The sequence below is a fragment of the Centruroides sculpturatus genome, unplaced genomic scaffold, assembly GCF_000671375.1.
Source record: "Centruroides sculpturatus isolate CEXI.00-Female unplaced genomic scaffold, Cexi_2.0 scaffold599, whole genome shotgun sequence".
NCBI lineage: Eukaryota > Metazoa > Arthropoda > Arachnida > Scorpiones > Buthidae > Centruroides > Centruroides sculpturatus.
Window position 1 is genome coordinate 23603 of NW_019384829.1, and position 7173 is coordinate 30775.

Genomic DNA, 7173 nt, shown 5'->3' on the forward strand with positions numbered 1-7173 from the left:
AAAAGAAAATCGTGAATTAAACATTTGAAAATTATATCGAACATGAAAAATTAATTCTGATTATAAGAAGACAACGTTTATAATTATTGTTTCATTTTCTTGTCATGGTATTGAAAAATGTTAAATAGTGCGTTAAAGAAAGAGAAGGTTTTTAAATATTTATTTTAAACAGTGAAATCGATTATAGTTACATTCAATACAAGCAAACAACAAATTTTGGTCGCCATTGCAGTAATAAAGAAATGTCAGTAGTTAAATTAGTCGGTTTCGTAGATGAATATCTACGAAACCGACTAATTTAAGTTAAAGATATAAAAAATTAAGTTAAAATATATATATAGAAATTAAATTTTTTAGGGTTCTTATCATTATTTAACACTGAAAAGTTAACTTTTATATATATTTAGCCTGCTAATTTATTTTGAATCGTGACTGTTACTGTAAAAGTGTTTTTATGAAAGAAATAAGTAACAACAATGACATAATAATAGCTCTTTAACATTAAAGTTGTTCATAAAATGTTGGATGTACTTATCTTTATTGAATACACTGTATAATAAACTAGTAAATATTATTAATTAGTCGAAATGTGTCATAAAATCATTTTGTTTCGTATTAAATTTAGGATATTATAAAAAATAAATGAATTTCAAATATTATCTTACCACCAGATAAAGAGGAAATCTTTCCAGATGTGATCGAAGTCGAATCATTTTCAAATTGTTTTCTTCTATTTCTCCATTTTCTTACTAATGTATATATCAACACAAGAGAAGTAATAATTAAACTTAAAAGAATTTGAAATGAAATCGACAGAATCATCATTAATTAATATTCTCTTTAGCCGCAGGTTCCAAAGTGGTGCAGTACGTAATAAGCATGTATTTAACTTTAAATGTAGTTAACTGTAAAAGAAAAAGCATCGACGAACTCCAATCAGAATCAGAGTTTTATGACACGTGATCTATAATCTGCCAATCTTAAAAGTTCACAATCGCACCACAAACACCCAAAACAGATGCAATTATTTTTATCCCGCTTCAAAAATATTTGGTCAAGGATTTCAAGTACTTTTAGCAGACTTAATTTAAATAATAATCTGCGTGTATTTTAGAAGTGGTTAAGGCAATTTCTTGTGGTTTCAGATACCTATCTGATCAGAGAACACTCAGAAGTCAACTTATTTATTATTGTTATGGTTATAGTTATTTGAAATAATAAAGATGACATAGATGATTCGATTTCATTAATAGCAATGCATATACAGGAATGGGGAAATTAATTGTAATTGCCAGTTTATTGATATATTGAATGCTGTATTACATCTGTTGCGTTTTATATACGATAATTAACGAATAAATCACAAATATATTAAATTTAAACTTTAATTTAACAAAGACCAATTTAACTCTTATTAAATGGATTACATTAATTCAGTAAATAAGTATATAAATATAATTTTTACCTTTAAATAAACATAAGTGTCGATCTCACGTTAAATTGCTTAACACTTTCTTATTAGTATAGCTACTGGTTTCGTTTTACATGATTGTTAATATAGTTCATGATACATTAAATATCTCAAAACCTTCTTATAATAATAAAATAATTTTCAATATTTTATATAAATTATACGTTTTGATATTCCGATACACTACAACTTAAGTTTATTCTAATTCTTTGTGTTTGCTAGTAGTAAACTAGAAAAAAAATATAAACAGGTTTCATAAGAGAAATAAAATCTATTTGGTTATAAGTCATATGAAATAGTTCATATAACTATTAAGAAACGTTAAAATTATTTTGTGAAAATATCATATTCATATTACAGAACTTTTTATGAGAAATCGACCATATTTAGGTGTTTTACACGTGAAGTGGACCCGTAAAACTCTACGTAAGCAGTCTATTGATTCGGCAGGAACCCTTAACTGTAGAAAAACCTTTGATGATTTAATTGACACGGTCATTAGTGAGCTACGTATAAAAGAGCAATCGAAAACGACATCATTTTATTATAAATTAGTGTGAATTAGTGGCAAAGATTGTAAATTTTCATTAAACAATAGATATTTTCTTAAATCTGTTTATTTTAAAAGAAGTTTTTTTTTAATTTTTAGAATTTCACAGATATTGAATGTTTTTTAGGATCAAAATTCGTCGATATAACATGAATTTCTACAGTTGGTTCTGATTTTTTAATGACTTTTCTTTTTATTTTACTATAAAAACGGAATGTAAATACGTCAAACGATAAAATTCATATTTTCACGAAAAATAGTTAGAAATAAATTTTATAAAAAGTACAAATATTCCGGTAATAATGATTATTTTATCAGTAATAATATTATTCAGCGTTATTAAAGCGTTGCGTGACTTTAATCTGATCATCTAGATTCTAGATTTAGAAAGTGGGTCAAAAATCATTAATGCAGGTTCCGATAAGTATAAACAATGTTATAAAAAAATTATTTAATCTTATAAAAATGTTATTTTATACAGGAATGAAGTTTATAGGATAAAAAATAAAATTTATAATTGCTCTATCAAATAGTTTTTTCTGTTCTGCATTTATTATTACACTCGTTAAACAACATTTTTCGTTCCGTATTTTTATATTTGTTTATATTAATCACGTAATTTATCAAAGGTCCTTGTATCTGGAAGGCAGATGAAATAATAAATAACTTTTTCGATATAAACCTTGAGTTATATAAAATTAACATTTTCTAAACCTTTCGTGTTTACCTTTCATCGTATTTTTTTGGTTGTCAAAAATTTTTAGAATCACCTGACGAAAGCACGATAAGATCTAAAAATTTTTTGTGTTATAAATTTAAGTTAATATGAAAGTCTTGTAATAACAGTGTTAGCTGGAAAAGAATAAATAAATTTCTAGAGATTTCGATTTTTTGTTATAAATTTCTGATATTCGATGTAAGCTAAACTAATTAGAATTGATATCGATGGCGAAAGACATATTAACGTTTATCTTATGCAACGAATAGGTAACAACTTGTTTTCCCTGATACAATTAATAATAAAGTAACTGATAAAGATCTAAAATTTGAAATAAAATGAATGATTTTAAAATATTTTATAGGAATGAAGTAGGGTAAAAACGAATAACGTCTATCGTTGTGTAGTCAAATTATTCTTACTGCTCTGTCTTTATTTCTATACTTGTTAAGCAAATTTTTTTTTCATTTCACATTCGAATCACAACATTTTATTATACAATTTTATAATTTATATATTTATAATATAAAATACACAAATTTCTAAAATATATTGTCTTTAGTTAAGCATACAAAAGATTATTTATGTTTATAAACTAGAAGATAATTTAAAAGTCGATTAACCATGTGCATCGCTGGAAGCATCTTGATTTATGATTTGAGAAAGTAGAATACAGTGGAACCTCGGGATACGACCTTAATTCGTTCTCGATGTTTGGACTTATACCGAATAGGACGTATACCAAACCAACCTTTCCCATAAGAAGTAATGTAAAAATGATTAATCCGTTTTCAATTAAAAAAAAAAAAAAAAAAAAAATGGCTGGCTTTAAACACCTGGCTTTCCTGGCTAGTTCCTGCTTGATTTTTCATTAGGGTTTCTCAAACGGGATTCCGGAATCCCGGTTGTTTTTTTAACCCGGGAAATTTTTCTTATTTCGGGAAATCCCGCAAATTTTTTAAAAATTCGTTTTTTTTCTTATTTTGTGTTAAGGTTGAGGAATTTTGCAAATAGAAAGCATAATTAACTCATTCACTGTCAGAATACATTTGTATTTATTAATTTTAAACCTACCTATTAGTTTTTTTTTAANACAGTTTATATAATATGTATTAAATATTATTAGGTACTCCGTACTTAAAAAGTTAAATTTTGTTTTATTATTATATTTATAACTGTACTAGCAGATGAGCCCGGCGTTGCTTGGTAAAAAGTAACGATAGCGAAGATTAAGATCATTAGATTATAGGCGATCTTACTCGTTTTCACTGGGTGCAAGAATTAGGTCCTTCTCTTTCGAGACTGATTAGAAAATTTTTAGATGGGTCTAAAAATATGCTCGCTTTCGTGCAAACACGCAAAATATCGCATCTAAAATAGTACTGTAGAAGCAGAGTTCTTCAGGATAAGCCTTAATCCTCTCCCTCTCTCCCGCAGGGAATTTCGAAAAATCCCTTGTAAGGGTGTGACTATGCAGACGCGAATTTGGAGCGAGCGAGAGGTTGCGAGCGATTTAGTTTTCGCAAAGGATAACCATGCACAAACGAGAAGCGAGAAATAACGCTAGCGAGAGCGAATTTCTGGTTCTCGCACATATCTGACAGGTTTTGATATTTATCGCGTCTCGCCTCTGCTCGCCACATATTCTCGCTCTCTCGAAAAATTCGCTCGCTCGCGTATGCATAGTCGCACCCTAAGGGTATGACTTTGCGGAGCGATCGAGCGAGAATATGTGGCGAGAAGAGGCGAGACGCGATAAATATCAAACCCTGTCAGATATGTGCGAGAACCAGAAATTCGCTCACTCCAGCCAGATTTCTCGCTTTTCGCTTGTGTATTTTCCTTTGCGAGAACTATAAGGTTGAAATGCCTTGAATCTCAAATAAATTGTTATTAAGTAAGGTTTTAAATCGAAATAATTAGATATGTTTTTATATTATATGTTCAAAATAAATTTCGCAAGACCTCTTCCGAGTAACAAGGGAGCGCACCGATTCGACTCGCTCCAAGGCCCTGAATATGTAGCTACGTTATTGTATGTCAGCATGTACTTTGTTATAATTCATTTTTTATGTGAATTTTTTACGCGGTAATTTTAGGCTAGTTTTTGGCAATACCTCCAAAAGAATTTGACGAATATACAGTATTCGTCTCTCCCCACTGCCACACGATCGCCCTTGTCGAATATATTCGTCGCTCACAGCTGAGTAATTAACTTTGTTAAGCCGGTCGTTGGTTCGTTCGATTACTTAACGGCTTGCCTGTACAGAGCCTTATGATTTATGTATCCAGTTGAATTCCATGGAAATATTGTTTTGAACAGCGATCGCAGAATTGCAGAAGTAACGCAAGAGGGGTGAGAGCATACATAGCGAAATATTACTGATTTTGAAAATTTAAAGCCACAAATAGTGTAAAGAAAACTGCATCAGACCCCGTCCTTAATCACCCAGCCAAACCATTCAATAAAAGCATGATAAAAGCCTCTTAGTCTCCATTAATTGCACAAACTTGTAAGAAGACATTCTTTATCAAATGTCCATCGTCGTTTCCGTCAGACAATAAAAGTGAGTAACAGCACAACACAGTGAGAGACAAGAGTCGACATATGCAAATAGATAGTTCGCCGGTAAATTCTTGTAGGCGTCGACCCGTCCGGATTCAATCCCGGATCCCAAGAGCGGTAGCTGCCTCCAAATCCGCTCGAACACTCGACCGTTCTCGACTCGACAAGTTCTGATCTGCGAACGGTCAAACTTCACGAATGGTGATTATCTTCGATTTATTATTACATGTATTTAAAATGTAAGATGAAACTAAATTTTCTAAACCCAATATTTATATTACAAATGAATGCATTACAAATGCCATCATAAGAAGGCACTTGAAACGAGGTTAATCAGCTCATAGATGGCGCGTATAATTGAATTAAGTTGTATACCGAACAAAAGTCGTATACCGAGCAAAATTTGTTTCGTCCAAACAGGACGTATTCCGAATTGAACGTATTCTAAAGCAGACGTATACCGAGGTACCACTGTATTTTATTGTAATGTTTGTAAAAGCCAAATTTGTATGCATTTGCATTCTTTTTCTCAAATGACAATGACGATAACTGCATACAACAGAATTTCGGTCCAAACAGCTGATATTAAAGTGTACGATAATGAATATTTTGTATGCGTTTATAATTATTACTATATATTTTCCAGATGTGACCATTTTCGAGACTAATTAATTGCTTTATAAACGTTTTTCAAATGTTATTGTTTTCCCAGCCTGTTTTGTGGGCTGTATAACACTGGAAAGTATTAGAATCGTGCCGAATATGACCGTCCCTGTTTTTATAAATTTTCAAGTTTTGCGACCTCTAAACGCAAAAATTGTCAAAATGAAAACGGGAAAATTTAGTAGATACGTTGGTTTTCGTGCATTTGAGTGCGTGCGTTTGTTTAGGTGTGTCGGCAGAGGCGTAGCCTCCGTGGAGAAGTTGGAGTAAACTGCTCCAGGCGCACGAATCACGAGGTCGTCAAGTTAGAAAGGGCAAAATAAAACCTCTAAAACGATTGGAAAAAAATTTTTGGATTTAATAATTAATCAATTATCTATTAGATTTTAATCCGTTCGACAATTATGTACACTTTTCAAATGCTTATCGCATGCATATCTTGTCGAGACATCTGATAAAAATATTCTGGAATAATCAGAATTGTTACAATCGGCATATTCGAATAGTTTTGGACCTCAACTGCTTCGATTTATTAAAATGCGATTTTATAGTCAGGTAAAATAAATTACTTTTATAAACGAAGTTGCTGATCTACTTTTACCGCAGCCTCAAATAGGTTTTCTGACATTATTGCAGCATGCCTCATTGTTTTAAGTTTACGGGCGACGACAAAGAAGTTTTTCAAAACTAAAATTAATCAAAGCTTATTTAAGAAGCAGCATGTCACAACACCGTCTTAACTGTCGTAACTATATCCAGGGGCATCCTGGATATAGAAACTAATCGAGCTTAAGCCCTGGATCGCCAAGTGTCAAGAGCCTACAAAAATTGAATTATTATCATAAATTTTTAATACTTTTTCATTTAATAATGAGCATTTATCGTGTAGTAAAATATAGTCAATATTAATAATATAATAATTAACAAAATGTATTAACAAAAAATGGGTCCCCATTGGACTTCAGTAAGTCGTAGGCCCCAAAAAATATAGATCCGCTCCTGAATATAGCAATTAAAAAAAAATAGTTTGTCAACTTGATCTAAAGAAAGCGATTGACCGATTTGCAAAAGAAAACGCAAGAAAACAATTTTGAAGTTTTTTATGTATTATTATGTATTTGCTATGAATATAAACTTGCTTACATTTTGTCAATACAGTTTATATAATATGTATTAAATATTATTAGGTACTCCGTACTTAAAAA